Source organism: Amblyomma mixtum, unplaced genomic scaffold (genome assembly GCF_055824585.1).
Source record: "Amblyomma mixtum isolate Tamu unplaced genomic scaffold, ASM5582458v1 scaffold_19, whole genome shotgun sequence".
Lineage (NCBI taxonomy): Eukaryota > Metazoa > Arthropoda > Arachnida > Ixodida > Ixodidae > Amblyomma > Amblyomma mixtum.
Genome location: NW_028317716.1, coordinates 1,222,243 through 1,239,248, shown reverse-complemented (window position 1 = coordinate 1,239,248; position 17,006 = coordinate 1,222,243). Strand labels below are relative to the sequence as shown.

Genomic DNA, 17,006 nt, shown 5'->3' with positions numbered 1-17,006 from the left:
GGCAACCGCGGTAGATCAATCTGGCGGTACCTGTTTGTCTTACCGTACAGAAGTCACTACTGACATTAGCGCTACGCATCTTCGTGGCGTCGCGGCATAAAGTAGGCGTATCAGCAAACATGTAAAGCCAAAAACGATGAACCCGAATTTTCTAGGACCTGTGAAAGTGATTACACGTAGTCATAGTCACAGCTCATGGTCATCCCACAATGTGTCATTTATCAGCACCTTTTAAGAAACATAAGGAGTAGAGCTGGCACAAACTATGCTTAGTCATTGTTAGGAGAAAGATTGCTGACGCCAGCCAAGTTAATTTTAGGAAAAAAACGACGTTTCGGGACCGGCTCGGTCCCTTCATGGTGTGACTGCGGGAGATGCGCAGCTTGGCTTTTTAATCCCTCGTGAGTCAGCGGCCGCAAACCATAGATGTAAGAAGAAGGAAGTGTCCCCATTTTTTTTGGAGGAGCGATTAACATTCTTTCGTGTCTGTTGGGCCCCGCCGCGGTGGCTGAGTGGTTACGGCGCTCGACTGCTGGCCCGAAAGACGCGGGTTCGATCCCGGCCGCGGCGGCCGAATTTCGATGGAGGCGAATTTCTGGAGGCCCGTGTACTGTGCGATATCAGTGCACGTTAAAGAACCCCAGGTGGTCTAAATTTCCGGAGACCTTCAATACGGCGTCCCTCATAGCCTGAGTTGCTTTGGGGCGTTAAACCCCAATAAACGAAACCAAACCGTGTCTGTTGGATGTGCCAAGACTCGAGTAGAAGCCTCCTGCGCGGGTTGGGGTCAGTTTCCAGTACAATAGTGCCGTCAAAGTCAATTCGGTAGTCGCATGTCTCGCAGTGCTTGGCCACACAGCTGCATTGACAGTTTATTTGTCGGTCGTCCGCTTTGTCTTCCCTCAATCTTTCCGCGAAATTCTTCATCTGCCCTAGGTACGAGGCCGTGCATACCGAGCACGGGATTCTGTATACAACGCCTTGGGCCCTTCTTCAGTGTGACGGTCTTTCGGGCGGGGGAGAACGCGTCCGATGGTGGTAGCCGGTTAGCGCCTTGTTAGCACCCCTTCTTTACCGAGAATGCGAGCTAGCGTCTCGCTCACGCCTTTCACGTACGGAATGCAAACGCGTTTTCGCTTCTGGCGCGTGCTTGAGGAAGGAATGGAGCTCCTTTTGTTTTGTCTTTTTTTTGTTTTTGCCTAATGCACCAGATGGAAGAACTGTGGTAGCCATTTTTTTTGGAGACCGGAGACGCCACGGTTCTTCTCTTCTGTCTTCATGTGAGGAACATATGGTGTCGGCTGTCTTCAATAAAGATGTAATGACAGATGCCTTGGTGGGAGTGGGATGGTTCGAGTTGAAAAGGAGGTACCGTCCCGTGTGGATTGGCTTCCTGTATATCGAAAAGCGCAACCCTTTGTCGTGCCGTGCGTGTAGCACGTCGAGAAAAGGCAGACTGCGCAGCTGCTCACGTTGAATTGTAAACTGTACGGCCGGTTCAGTTGAATTTAGATGGGTTAGGTGGTTGACTACCTCCGACGTTTTCACGACAGAAAAGCAGTTGTCTACATAGCGAAAAAACGACTTTGGCTTCGGGTTGAAGGCGATAAGCGCCCGGGTTTAAACGTCTTCCATGGTTAAATTAGCGATTGTGAGTGAGATCGTCGCCCCATGGCAGTTCCGGTTATTTGTTTGAAAAATTCTCCTTGTTCTTCTTTTCCTTGGGTGTTGCCGTCTTCCAGACTCACCTAAATTTCAACAAGGCCTGCAAGGAAAAGGGCGTGTTACCGGTTAGTCGTCGCCTCAAGCGTCCGGTAACCACTCTAGAAGGCCTACGGGTGGTGTCCAAAACGGAGGAACGTCTACTTTGTGCACGGATAAATGAGTATCATTCCGTTCATGGCAAAAAAGAGCGGGACCGGTTCTCGATCCACCGCCAACTATAACATAGAATGCCTACACTCTTACCTTGTGTGGACGCCTTTGCCGAAGAAGCTGCCGCCACTGTAAGCAACAAGCATCTGACATCTCAAGAAAAAAATCTGTTTTTCGTACAAAAGCGGCAACAGAAACAACCTGACCCCCAAAACTCCGGCCTCCTTAAGGAGCTCTCGTCCCGTCAATTAACCCCGAATGAATCCTCGGTCCTCGCGAAACGGCACGGGTTCAACATGTCATCTGATCCCACCCTTCCAAAACTTGTCGCTGCTGTCGAGGACGCTATCCAGCACCTGGAAGCGCACGTTAAAGAAGTCCACTTAAAGGGATTGCTGTTAACGCTAAGGTACCCGCCAAACATCCCAGTAACCTGTCTCCACTGGAACGAAATGCCCTACAGTGTCTCCGAGACGACACCTCCATAGTCGTGCCCCCCGCAGACCAGGACAACGGAACAGTAGTGGTGGACCGCCGCGACTATGAGGATAAAGATCGGCCCTGCTGAGCAGTGGGGCATATGAGAAGATCACGAAAGATCGAACTTCAACCACTAAAGAGCCCTCAGCCGAATTATAGCCGAGATATTCAAGCGGCACAACGATTCGAAAATACTTTACCTCATCTCTAGAAATGGCTCAGATCCAAGCTTCTACGGGCTACCTAAAATACACAAACCTGACATCCCCCTGCGGCCAAATGTGGACTTCACCCTATCTCATCTCCGACGTCTTTCCGACTGCTTTCCCATGGTACTAGTGCCGCTCTCCGGCAGAACACCGACACATGTACAGCATTCGGGACAATTCGTGAATTTTGTCTCGGACCTGATAACTGAGGAAGACGAAAGCCTGGTCTCGTTTGACGTCGTGTCTTTATTCAGCTGAGTTCCAGTGCCCCTACCTGTGTCCGTTGCTCACCGTTTACTCCAAAACGACCATACTGTGCACGGGAGAACATCACTCAGCGTCTCTCGGGCGGCTACACAATACCCTCATTCGGACACAATACCCTCATTCGCCAATCCTTGCCAGGAGTGCGACGCAGCCTACATCGGCGAAACGGGGGATTACAGGAGACGGCTCAGGGAGCATAAAAATGACGTTGCCAAGGGGCGCATCGAGGAAAATGCCTTGGCAGATCACCATGGAAGCACCGGTCACATTATCGCCTGGGACCCAGCCAGTATCATATCCACCGAGAAATCATTATGATCCCTACTCCTAGTCACTCCACATCCAATCAACTCTGGACACGCTTAATCAGGCACGTGGGCCCATGCCTGCAGAACACGCATGCTCCTTACAGCGGCCTTCACTCATATAAATAAACACGGCCGATCCGTTTTTCGTTTCATATGTGAACAAGGGATACGTAGGGGTCCCGAAACGTCATGTCTTTTTTAACCCGTTTTCTTCAATTTCTTGGCAAGTGTTAGGTTTTTCAAAATGATATTTCCTCATCAGACGAGTTCTGGTCGAACTCTGGACTACGTTTTATTGCAGCAGAAGTCCTCGAAACCGCTTTTCGGAGATGGGTGCTGTTAGTGTCGTCGAAATTGTCTACCGCGAGTGACCAAGCGGTGGACTTGAAACACGGTCTTCTGGGTCGTTTGCTGCTGGTCTCCTGGCTCTTTTCTTTGTTTGAGTGACGATTTGCACGCGTGTTTCTTCCTTTTGGCGTCCGTTGGTTGCGGCAGCTTACTCCGTAAGCTCTTTGCTGACAGAGCTCCTCTTTCTTTTGCTAAGGAAAAACATATCATGAAAGTGTGAGGCATTCGATCTAGTTCTTTGTCTACAAGACCTTCTAGCAGAATTTGAGCGATGTTATAAACTTATGCTCCAAAGAAGACAAGGGTCGAAGCAGCTTCCCGACAAAGCGCGTTGCGCTACTGCGTACAAGTGTGCGGAGAGAAAATCTGATGGACTTTCATCTGCACCTCAAGGTAGCCTCTTTTGAAACTCCAAACACAGTGCTAGAGATAACCTGGCTTCCAGACCTACGTAGATTTACCCCTGCCGTGACCAGAACCATCCTCGCCGCGCCATTTAAGCTAAGTCTAATTTACCTTCGTTCTAGGCATCATCAAGGTTCTTGTCCTCAAAACGATTGTTTATTTAAAATCTCAATTGCAGGGCAGAATGTCTTGCGTGTGCCTAACACTAGAGCACAGCGTGAGGCTTTTCAAGCAGGGCGATCTTTAACTTTGGTGGTGGTGCTCAACTGGCGTCAAGAGTGCGCTATATTCCAGCCTGTTTTTGTATGGAGTAAAAGGTATATATGTGAAATTTTTGATTTATGTATTTCTAATTGTAGTGAACAATCGCGCAATGCACTTTCACTACCTAAGATTGTTGAGTGGGTAAGCTTTGCTTTTCCTCTCTTTTTGCTTAATCAATTTTTATTTATTTTATTTTCCTCTTCCTTTTTAATGGCTCACTCTTCCTGAGCACAAACTCGAAGGCAACTCATACACTAGTTTAACCTTTTTCGCCAAGCAATGCAGTTTTGCTGGTTATGTGTTGCATGCTTGCCTCGCAATCTTAGAGGCCTCCGTTAAAATCTCCCACCAGCCAGAAAAAAGGTACAATTTCATGCTGCAGCACTACTAGGCACATTTTCCTATTTCGGGCATATATGTATTGGTCACCAAAAAGGTGTTAATATTTCGATTTTTTTCGCATGAATTCCTAATAACAGAAGTAATAAATATCTATTTGATATTTCTGAACACATAATGAGGCAGTAATGTCTTTGTCTTGAGTGAAGTTTTCGAAGCGTAACTGCTTTATATCGTTTTTCTCCTTCCAAGGGCGCTTTTCATTACGTCCATTGTCCGTCAGTTTCAAATTATAATTAACTTTTCATTTTCCGCTCACATCTTCTGCGATCACAAGTGTTAATGGTAATTTTTTGTGGGCAGTAGATGGAGTGTGATGTTCACGCAAGGTCGTCAAGACTGCTCAAATTGCAGTTATCCGTGGCCACAAATGTGGGATGAAACGCTATCAGCTGTCACTGGAACTGCTATCGGCATTTCCAGAGATTTGGCTATGAGGTTATCAGGTTCTATGTCATGAGCAATGTGCAGAATTAAAGTAGAAGAGTCCCCTTACAAAACTTACTATAGGCAGTCTACAGACGGCCTGCAGACATTAGTCTATGAAATCTATACATTTGGTATAGACATCCTATAGACCAGTCTGGATAAATGGCCGTACAGTTTTCTAAGACTTTTCTCTGTAGACAGTCTAGAGACAAATGTCTACTTAAAGTCTATTAAACAGCTCTATAGGCAGTCTGTAGACGACATATAGAGTTATAGCCATGCATTTCTGTCTATAAACAGTGTACAGACAAAAGTGCACTGGTCCAGCAGACATAGATCTACAGACTGTCCACAGCCATTTCATAGGTATATAGCCTGGCAATGCTATCGACCTTTCTCTATAGACAGTCAGAGAGTAATAGATAGAAAGTCTCTCTACTAAACCTTCAGTGGACCATTTTCTACAGACTGCCTACGGGTCATATAGAACCGTTGAGAAGATAACCACACAGTCCTCACAAATGACACGACAATCAATACACTTACAGATTTAGTTTATTCAGAAGCTATCCAGGCTGGGAATATGCATTGCATGCACCATAAGAGGGCACCGCATTATACAAATACTAAAGAATGGTCCGACTAGTTTCCCCAGAAGCATTCTTGCGGCCTGTTGTCTGCAGTCAATCATCTGGGCATGTGGACATGTACAGCGCAAAAGAAAAAATAAGGGGAACTGAAAAAAATATTCCACTACACCACTACACGTGCTTTACAATGCAAGACATATCCTATGTATCCCACTTAAGAACGGTAATCTAGATCGTTTGGTTCAGTTTTATGAGGTTCAAAGACCGAAGGTGACTCAGGCTATGAGAGACGCTGCAGTGAAAGGCTATAATGTCCACCCCCTGCAGCTTTTTACCGTGCAGTGGCATTGCATAGTGCACAAGCCTCTAGCATTTCGCCTTTATCAAAACGAGACCGCCGAGACCAGGATCGAAGATGCTTGTTTGAGTTCACCAGACGAACACGATAACCTCTGAGACATCGCGTTGCAGCTTCATCATTTGGCTCAGTAAATAAGCATAGCAAATTTTGAGTGGTTTGCACAAGTAATTGTAACTAAGACACATAACCCCTGTAGCAGAGTACCTCTACACTGAACACCTACCGCCAATGCTTATCTCTGTATGACATTCCATTTACAATAACTGCAATAGAAGACTTCAAATAATTGTGCCACATATCCACATTCACTCGCTACAAGCTGTTGAGAATGCCGCCCCAATAAAATACACATTCAGTGCTCCATATACAGGGATCCAGAAAAAGAGAATATAGCAGCATCCATTGCAAGAAACTTCGCGAAGCCCGGAGAGTAAGCCGATACTCAAACGGGCACACTCCATGCGAAAGCTACCAGGCACACGCAAACAAGTTCACCACAGTTTTGCGCCCATAAATTGAAGCGCAAAGACAGAACGCCATACTCATTCATCAGCAGGCGCTATTAAGGACAAGCGGGTTGCCGCGCTCCTATGCCGTGCTTATATTTCGGAAAAACTGAAAGAGCACATACTGGCTGCAGCTTCGCAGTTTAAAAAGCAGTCACGAGGCTTTGCTGTAACGATAAAATACCATTGAAACACACTTAGTTTTTCCTTCAAGTTCTGCCCGAACAGCGCAGTTAAGAGGTGTTTCTTGCATGCAGGTACCATAACCTAACGCTGCTAAAACAATCAGCTAAAGCAACGAAGGCGCTCTAAGTAGGAGCTATTTTAATGTAACAATTATCGTCTTCGTCAGAAAGCGCAGCTATAGTAACACAGCGCGAGCTGAATTGCACTTGTGGCGCCAATAAGCGTTGAGTTACATTGGTGCTTTCATAATGTGGCAGTGTAACATAATAAACGTATACTTTCCCTCTAGCGGAAACGCTATTTGGGAAATTTGTGCCCGCTTCAGGGGGTTTCATGAACAATCCTCTCGGAACGAAATGTAAGCCATCCCTTGGAGACGCGACCTTTACTATTCATTCAAAATGATGTGTCCGCAGGACAGCGGCGGACGCCAACGACTCGGACAACAGGGACGAATCCAAACGTGTGCAACGAAAGGGGACGGGATACCGTTGAAGTTTCTTCGCGGTTTTGTGAACGCAGGCCATTCTTGCCGGCAACGACTTTTATTGAAACGTTACACTAACACTATTTCCCCAGCGCCGCTTGCCTAAAACTTTGACAAAAGTCCTGTGCTCCATTCTACAGCGTTACAAAACATCTTTGGTGAAAGGTAGCCGTCCCCGACTCGCACCGAGAGCGTCCACACGTAACAAACAATGTGCACCTCTCAAAGAACAGCACTCCATGGCACGGACAGACGATAACAAAAAGGTTGAAAAATAAATGTCTTCAGACCGTGAGTGTACGTTTTCGAAGGTGTCATGCAAATTGAGCTCACACGGCGCTAACTAACGCATAGTTCCATTTCGGCCGTCATTGACAGACTAAGCGTTATTTCTGCGGCGTTTCTACTTTTAAACTCGAAAAAGCCAGTACACAGCTCGCGAGGAGCAGCTTACTCTCACGGGTTTGGTATCCGCTGCCTTTCTGCGCGTTAAGTAACACAAAGCGGTACATACATAAGCGGCATTAGTCGAGAACCCGATGGCTTTCGCTGCTTATAACGGCGTTTACAAATTAGCTAGGAAGTTCGTCGCTGCGCATATAAACTTTACTGCAAACACAGCTCTGCCTAAAGGGGTTTAGGAGACATAATGAATAAAAAATAATCCCGTAGACTCACCGCAGTTGGGCGATCAATCTGGATTTCGATGAAAACGTGACCCACGAGAGAACGCGCCAGCGACACCGATACACCCGTGCGCACAGTCGATTGCAGCCCGAATTATTTTCCGCTGTCTCGCGGTGCATTGGGTAGAACGTGAAATAGAAATCAATTTCGTGGTCATATCTTTACCACTCGCAGCCTTGTCGCGTGCAGCTTGATCTGGTATTCAAGACCACGGAGGGCAATCGGTGTACAAGCTTAAACTCTCCACTCGCGCGTTGAAAAACTTATTGTTTCCGCGAAAGCAAAACACAAATCTTACTTACTCTCCATACGAGCCGCATCTCCTACCGAATAGTGTGAGGCACACTTTTCGAATAACAATTGTAATATTGCATAGCATAACGCCTTTTTGCGCGTGTTCGTGATTAGAAAATTGGCATGCGCGACATCAGCGTGTCATCGGCTCGGAAGCAGCCGGTGTATGCGGAAGGGCGAAAAAATACTGGCGTGATTAATGCATCGCAGCACTTTTTCACGTGAATGGAAACTGCAAAGGTATGAATGGCAGATTTTAATCCCGCAGAGGACCATGCTTTTAGAGACTCTTCTAACGGTGTTCCTAAGAGAAGGGCACATCATTGAATTCTTGCATCTGTTTTTACCCCTTTATTTTCAGTACATTTTAAAGAAAAATGTAAAATTGCTGAAGAAATCTTTCTGACTTAGGCGCATTGGACAGTAACGATTTAAGGATGAAAGGGAATTGTCTCGAGTGATTCCTTGAAGGGAGAGTGTATTCGTTTGACGTTGTACAGTTTGCAGACACCCACACTTCAGGAATGGCTGTCTTTTCTGGCTTTGCCTTTTAGCATTAAAAATATTATTGAATTGAATAGACAATATACGTCACGGTATAACGAAAAGGAGCTTTTCGACGCTTCTGAAAACAGTATACAGAACGGCGTTGTATTGTCCTACACAAAGTTTTTTTTTAATTTTCCACATGATAGTGAAGGAAGGTGGAGAACTCTAGCCATAGTTGTGACCACACGATGCAAGTCACCTCAGCATGCAATGTAAAAGAAGTTGGCATTGGTCTGGATTTAGTCTAAAGGCAGTGTACAGAAGATTGTCAGATAAAATCGGGATTGTTATAGACTGCTCTACAGACAATAGACTATCTGTAGTCTACAGATAGTCTATAGACCGTTTATAAATGATAGGGAGTTATGGTAGTTATAGACTTTAGTGTAAAAATAGTACAAAGACCGTCTATAGACGAAATAAAATTAAGGCACTTCTATCCTTTAGCGTATAGATAGTCCAAAGAACGTTTATAGAAAAAGAAATATAAAGGCTGCTATAGGCCTCAGACTACAGATGGTCTATAGACTGTCTAAAGACGAAGCGAAATTTAGGCGGTTATATATTTTACTCTATAGATAGTGCATAGACAAGGAAAATTAAGGGAGATATAGACTTTAGTTTGTATTTGAAGGAAGAAACAGTGCGACGAAACACGGACACACGAATAAATGACACATACACCAGCGCTGTTTCTTCCTTCAAATGCATTACCAACTAGCCCGGAACCTTGCTCTTTAGTTTGTAGATGGCCTATAGAGTGTCTATACACAAAAAGGAAATTAGATGGTTATAGATTTTTAGTCTATAGTTAGTCTCGTGACCGTCTATAGAAAAAAATGAAATTAAGCCAGTTTCACACTTTAGAGTACAGGTAACCAAGAGACCATCTATAGAAAAAGGAAGAATTATGCTGTTATAGACTTTACTGTACAAACCATTCATAGACAAAAGGAAGTTAATGCGGTTATAGACATCAGTCTATAGACAGCCGATACACCATCTTCAGACAATGTTAAACTAACGCTCTCATCGACTTTAATCTATACATAGTCTATGGACTATCAATAGGCAAAAGGCAATTATTGCGATCATAGACTGTAGTCTATGGATAATCTACATACCGCATCTAGAGAATAGGCAATTAAGGCGGTTACAGATTTTAGTCTATAGATGGTCATAAACCGTCTTTAGACAAACTGCAATTAAGACAGTTGTAGAGTTTAGTCTATAGGTGGCCTATAGACTTTTACACAGAAAAAGAAAAGTTTAAAGGATGGGTATGGAGTCTCTAAAATATCTATAGAAAGTTTATTGACCATTTTCATCAGGTTCCAGCTCAAACCACACACATCTCTGAAAAGAATAGGGTTGCCAGGATGATCTAGGTGAAGCGCGCCGGGTTTGGATAACTCCCGGATGAAAACGAGTGATTTTATTAGAGGAATCGAAGTTGTTGACATGTAGAGTAAAGAAATGTTTTGGATACATCGCCTCAAATGGTAATCATATGCACCTCGTTATGAATTTGAAACGTACAACTAGAGTGGCGGACACGTAATGGCAAAAGGCTGACTCTGCTCTCGTGGATTTCATATCCTTTACTGAATTCAAGGTAAAATGAACTAGAGATTGGTCAGGACATTTGGAATATTTGGAAATGTGTTTAAACAAAATTAATACCCAAAGTACTGCTCGGATACTGTGGACGTTATAGCGTAACCATACTTCCCTACCTTGATTACTTCACCTTAACATAATTGGATAAGCATCGCGCCTCGGCCGAGGCACAAAAAAGCCAGCAGCGCTGAGGTGAAGTTCGGTAATCTGTAACAAAAAATTGGCAGTGGTTTAGCTCTGGTTAAACCGGGTAAATTGCGTAAGCAATGACGTGCCCGTTCTTCCGGCGATTCTTCGGCGCGTCGCCTTCGCCTGGTAGCATTGTGGCGTTCCTGAGCAGTCAGATGTTTCGATTCATCGGCGACCGATCACGTGGACCACTCTGCGAGGTAGAATGTTGTCGCTGAGCTGCATCCTTAGCACGACGCTTTGCAAGACGTTACTCACGCTGTTCTGGCTTCTCTTGTGCACGTTGTCGCTTTCTCGCTGCTCCTGCCGCTGTCACTTCTCCTTAGAGGACTGCATAGCATTCGCTCCAAGGCAAGCGCTCATTTATAGACGCTTAATAGCACGGGAGCATGTTCGCCGCCATATTTGGTCACGTGACCATTCCGCCACGCTGCCAGGGAGTCTACAGAACGCCATCGCCCGTTCGGCTATACGCCTTGCTCGACGGTAAATTGGTTTTTGAGGAAAGGAAATGTATGCGTGTCGCATATTTCGGTGGAAACCTGAACCTCGCCGTAACGGAAAGGGAGGTCGATTGGAGTGAACGAATACACCGTATTCACTAGACGCGCCTTTGTTCCTTCCAAACCATCCAGATGGCGTGGCAGAACCATATCCTCATATTTCTACTGGGTTCTATTTTTGATATTTCTAAAGGCATTGCTACAGAACATGCTAAAACAGGAATGCCGATCGCCTGGTAAGTGAATAGAAAACATAAGAAAAACCAAACAAAAGCTTGAGCTAATCGAAGAAAAATGTTATCTGGGAGCGCTGGTGAGGGCAAGGGCAGGTGGTGGTGGTGGTGAAAACATTTATTCAGAACGGACAGGAGCTGTTTGGATCAGCCCGTAAGGGACCAATCCTTACAAACACTAGGTGGAGGTCCCTAGTTTGGGACCCCAGTGGCGGTAGCCGCCCGGGCGCGCCCGACTAAGGTTTGTTGGGCCTGTAAGTCGTGGCATCCGAGCAGGGTCGCCTCCCAGTCCTCCCGGGTTGGGTTGGGGATGGGGGGAATGGCCGGGTTGGAGGGGCAGGCCCACACCATGTGATAGGTGTCCGAAGACACCGCACTACAGTGCGGGCAGTTGCCGCTAAAGGAGGGTTCGAAATGTTTTAGGGCTGGCGGGCACAGCAATGTACTGGTGAAGAGGCGGAGAAGGAGCCGCTCATCCGTCTTTTTGAGGCCTTTACATGGGCTAGGGTAAAGGCGATGGCTATCTTGATAGTAGGTTGTGATATTGCTACGGACGCTGGGAGGACAACGAAGTGGGTTTGTTACGAAGACGACCAACCCGGTTCCTTGCGTAGCAGATTACCTCTGCTGTTTCTACTGCTGCTTCTAGCCGCCACGTATCATTTGGTGGAGGTGCGGGGTATCGATCCCAATACCTCTCGCAGCCCTTCTCCTTCGACCTCCCGCCACTTCTCGGAAAACTAGCCGATGCAGCCCCCGGAGGTGACGCTGCATCATTTACCCGGCCTGAAAATCCTCTCTTGACCCCCGCTGCCCAACGTAATCTCTTGAATCTTCTCGTGGATGGTGTCCCGGTCCTTGCCCTCATTTACACTGGCGCCCAAGTGTCTGTCCTAAGCTCTTCTTTGCGCCGCCGTCTGAAGAAAGTTTTAACGCCTGCCGCCATGTCCACGGTTCGCGTCGCCGATGGCAGCCCCGCTGCCGTGATTGGAATGTGCACTGCGAGAGTCAGCATTGCCGGAGGTCATATACCCGTTCTGTTCACCGTCCTAACCAGGTGCCCTCAGGACATAATCCTTGGCCTTGACTTTTTAACCGCCCATTCATCTCTTATTGACTGTTCCTCAGGCCTTCTTCGATTGGATCTGCCCCTGTGCAATGAGGACTCCACCAGCTCACCTCGCCTTCAATCCACCGAGTTTGCTCGTCTCCCGCCACAAGCTGCTGTCTACATCCCTATGTCGCCTTCTCCTCCCGTCCCTGATGGAGACTACGTCGCCTGCCCTCTCACCGCTGTGATTCTGAATCATAACGTCCTCTTTCCCCACACCATTGTTCTCATCACCAACAACTGCACCTGCCTCCCTGTCCTCAACTTCAGCCTGTCCCCTCAGGTACTTCCGACCGGCATTTCACTTGCTGATCTGTCCCCATTGGCCGATTGCACAGTTTCTGTCCTGGCCCCTGACGCAACGACTGCCGTCTCCAATGTCCCTGCATCGCAGCCCTACTGTGAAGATTCTATTTCCCGAATTATCGCGGCCGATCTACCCTCTGCTGATTCTACAGCTCTTCACAGCCTCTTGTCCTCCTACAGTGATATTTTTGACTTTGGGGACCGTCCCTTGGGGCAAACCTCTGTTGTCGCCCAGCACATTGACACCGGTGAGGCCCGCCCTATTCACAGACGGCCCTATAGGGTCTCCCTCGCAGAGCGCCGTGTTATTCAGGCAGAGGAGGACAAGATGCTGGCCCGCAACATCATCAAGCCTTCGAGTAGTCCTTGGGCGTCCCCTGTCGTGCTTGTTAAAGAGAAAGATCAAACTTGGCGATTCTACGTCGATTACCGCCATCTGAATGCCGTCACAAAGAAAGACGTCTACCATTTGCCCCCAATTGACGACGCACTTGACTGCTTGCACGGCGCCAGTTACTTTTCCTCCATCGATCTTCGCTCTCAGGTACTGGCAGATCGCTGTCGATAAACAGGATCGGGAGAAAACCGCCTTTGTCACCCCGGATGGCCTGTACCAATTTAAAGTCATGCCTTTCGGCCTGTTCAATGCCCCTGCAACCTTCGAGCGCATGATGGACTTCCTCCTGCGCGGTTTTAAGTGGACGACATGCCTCTGCTACTTAGATGACGTGTTGTTTTTTCGTCCACATTCCAAAGCCACCTTCATCGCCTTTCAACCATCCTTGCCGTCTTCCGCCGCGCTGGTCTTCAGCTGAACTCGAAGAAATGTACCTTCGGCCGCCGACAGCTCAAGGTCCTTGGCCACTTGGTCGATGCTGCTGGGATCCAACCCGACCCCGACAATGTCCGCACCGTGCGTTCATTTCCTACTCCACGCTCCTCCGGTGATGTGCGCAGCTTTCTCGGCCTATGTTCATATTTCCGCCGGTTCATCCAGAACTTTGCGGAAATAGCCCGACCTCTTACCACGCTCCTCAAGAAGGACATCCCGTTCTCTTGGGCTCCTCCCCAAGCTGACGCCTTCAGAGCCCTTATCAGTGCCCTCATTGCTCCACCTGTGATGGCGCACTTCGATCCTTCAGCCCCTACGGAACTTCGGACCGATGCGAGCGGCCATGGCATTGGTGCCCTACTTGCTCAGCGGCAACGCAACTAGCTTCGCGTTATTGCGTACGCCAGCCGTCTCCTTTCTGTGTCAGAGCGCAACTATTCTATCACCGAGCGGGAATGCCTCGCCCTGGTTTGGGCTATTGCAATATTCCGGCCTTACATGTTTGGGCACCCTTTCTCTGTTATCACGGATCACCACGCTTTATGCTGGCTTTCTTCGCTCAAAGACCCTACAGGCCGGCTGGGGCTCTGGGCTCTTCGCCTTCAAGAGTTCACTTTTTGTGTTGTCCACAAGTCCGGCCGCTTGCACCAGGACGCGGATTGCTTGTCCCGTTACCCTGTCGATGCGCCTTCCTCCAACGAATGCGAGGCTGACGCCTGCGTCTTATCCATCCCGGCCTTCCGCAACATTGCGCAAGAACAGCGCTTGGATTCTTCGCTACGTTCCCTCATCGACCGCCTCACTGCCAACCGCTGTGATGCGTCCCTCGCCCCGTTTGTGCTCCATGAGAACCTCCTCTACCGGCGGAATATGCGGCCTGACGGCGCTGACCTCTTGCTCGTGGTCCCGCAACACCTGCGCAGCAGCGTCCTTGAGCAGCTTCATGACGTTCCCACGGCCGGTCATCTTGGAGTCTCCCGCACCTACGACAGCGTGCGCCGCCGCTTCTTTTGGGCCGGTCTATACCGTTCTGTCCGCCGTTATGTGCCGCTTGCGAGCTGTGCCAACGACGGAAGACGCCCTCGGTCTCCCTCCCGGACACCTTCAGCCGATTCCCATCCCCGTAGACCCGTTTTCCCGTGTCGGCCTCGACCTGCTCGGCCCTTTTCCGGTGTCTGCTATGGGAAACAAATTAATCGCGGTCGCGACGGACTACTCCACGCGCTACGCTATTACGCGAGCGATCCCAACCGGCTGCACAACTGATGTCGCTGACTTTCTCCTGCACGACGTCATACTCCACCACGGTGCTCCCCGTCACCTGCTCACCGATCGCGGCCGCTGCTTTCTTCCCAAAGTGGTCGCCGAACTGCTCCGCTTCTGCTCCGTCCGTCATCAATTCGCCACAGCCTACCATCCGCAGACGAACGGCCTCACAGAACGCCTGAACCGTATCCTCACCTACATGCTTTCCATGTACGTCTCCGACCATCACCGCGACTGGGATATTAGCCTCCCATTTGTTTCATTCGCCTACAATTCTACGCGTCACGATACAGCCGGTTTCTCGCCTTTTTATCTTCTCTTTGGCCGCGATCCTTTGCTGCCCTTCGACAGTGTACTGCCCGCAACCGCCTCCACGAGTCCTTACGCTCGGGACGCCATCGCTCGCGCCGACGCTGCCAGTCTTGTCACCCGCCAGCGGCTCTCGGCCTCCCAAGTCAATCAGAAACGACGTCATGACTGTCGCCGTCGTGAGGTCACCTACTCTCCTGGCTCCCTTGTGTTACTCTGGGTCCCTTCCCGCCGTGTGGGCATTTGTGAAAAACTGCTCCCCCGATATACAGGCCCTTACCGGGTCATTCGTTCGGTGACCGCGGTGACTTACGAGATCACACCGCTACACCCGCCATCCCCGGACGCTGCACCCCGCACCGACATCGTCCATGTGTCCCGCCTCAAACCTTACAACTCGCCGTCTAGCTGGCCTGTGTAGTGTGCACCGGGACGGTGCTTTTGCCGCGAGGGGGGTGATGCTACGGACGCGGGGAGGACTACGAAGTGGGTTTGTTACGAAGACGACGCTGAGGTGCGCGCTTGTGTGCTCAGAGACTACTCCGAGCCGTCGGTTCCTTGCGTAGCAGATTACCTCTGCTGTTTCTACTGCTGCTTCTAGCCGCCACGTATCAATATCTTTGAACGTATAGACCGGATTTAAACCGGGTTCCTGATCAGGTGGGGAGGAGAAAACAGCCCGGTGAGAGAGCGCGCGGGCGGCTGCGTCAGCTGTCTCGTTTCCTGCCAACCCCTGATGAGCAGGGGCCCATATAAGGTAACGGTGTGCGGGATCCGTATCCCGTATGCAATTTTGATATATTCGATAGGCTAGGAATGGAGTGCAGCCTTGTTCGACGTTCGGACAGGCCCCTCGCGAGTCGGTAATTATCTATTTTGAATCTGAATGTGAGGCCGCGAGGGCAATCGCGACCTCTTCTGCTTGTGTTGCACTGCGGGCTCTGAAAGTGAGGCCGTTAAATGTGTTGCTGTTGTGAACTACCGCGGCCGTGTACCATCCCCTGTGGTGAGGGCCGGAGGCGTCCACGTAGTATACACCTGTTTTGTTGCCATAATATCGGGCTAGCGCTTCCGCTCGTGCCAGGTGCCGACCATTATGGTCTTCATGTGACATGTTTGCTGGAAGAGGCCGCACGTGGAGGGCACGTCTCTACAGTTCCGGGATGTGAAACCTGACTTCCATTGGAGGGGTGTGTTGGATATGGAGTCGAGCTAGAAGGCGGCGACCCGACTGCGTTAGCGACAAGCGCGTGTACTGGTTTTAAGGTGCACCTCCCGGAGCTCCCGGAAAGTATTCACCACCCCAAGCGCCATAAGCCGGCTGTTTGAAGTAGTGATGGGGAGGTCAAAAGGCACGTTTAAGAATTTTGCGAAGGATGACCTCAAGGGAGTCCTCCTCTTGTTTCCGTAGGTGGAGATAAGGAGTCGAATAGAGGATTCGTCTGGTTACGAAGGCGTTTGCCAGCGGCATGGCATCCTTACTTCGTAACCCTCCGCGTTTGTTGGAAACCCGGTGGACCATGCGGCCCACCTGGTCCCCCACCTTACGCAGTTTGGCCAATGTAGTGTCTGGCCGCCTGTGTTTGTGGATGTAGAGTCCGAGTACCCGTATCTCATCGCTTTCGCGTATGGGACCACTCTCAAGAAAAAGAGATATTTTAGTTGTGCACTTCTGTGAGGGGCGGAGGTGCACAAATTCCGATTTTTGAGGGGAACATTGAAGACCGCAGCGGCAGGCGTAGCGGTCTACTGTTGTCGCCGCTGTTTGCAGGCTGGTTTAAATGTCCCCTCTGCTGCCCTACTCGGCCTACAGAGTGATGTCATCGTCGTACAGGGCGTGCTGCACGCTGGCGACACCACTCAGCTGGGCCGGTAGGTGCACCATTGCCAGATTGAAGAGCAGCGGGGAAAGTACCACGGCTACGGGGGTTCCCCGCGTGCCGAGTAGGTAAGGACCATGCTCTCTATCTTGAATTGGAATGTAGGATTGAAG

The 17,006-nt window shown here is 49.1% G+C and overlaps 1 pseudogene; it reads right to left on the bottom strand.

The window, feature by feature from the left end:
* Positions 1-1,108: 1,108 nt before the first annotated feature.
* The window catches only part of LOC149324764 (uncharacterized), a 68,532-nt pseudogene continuing 52,634 nt past the window's right edge, over positions 1,109-17,006 (bottom strand).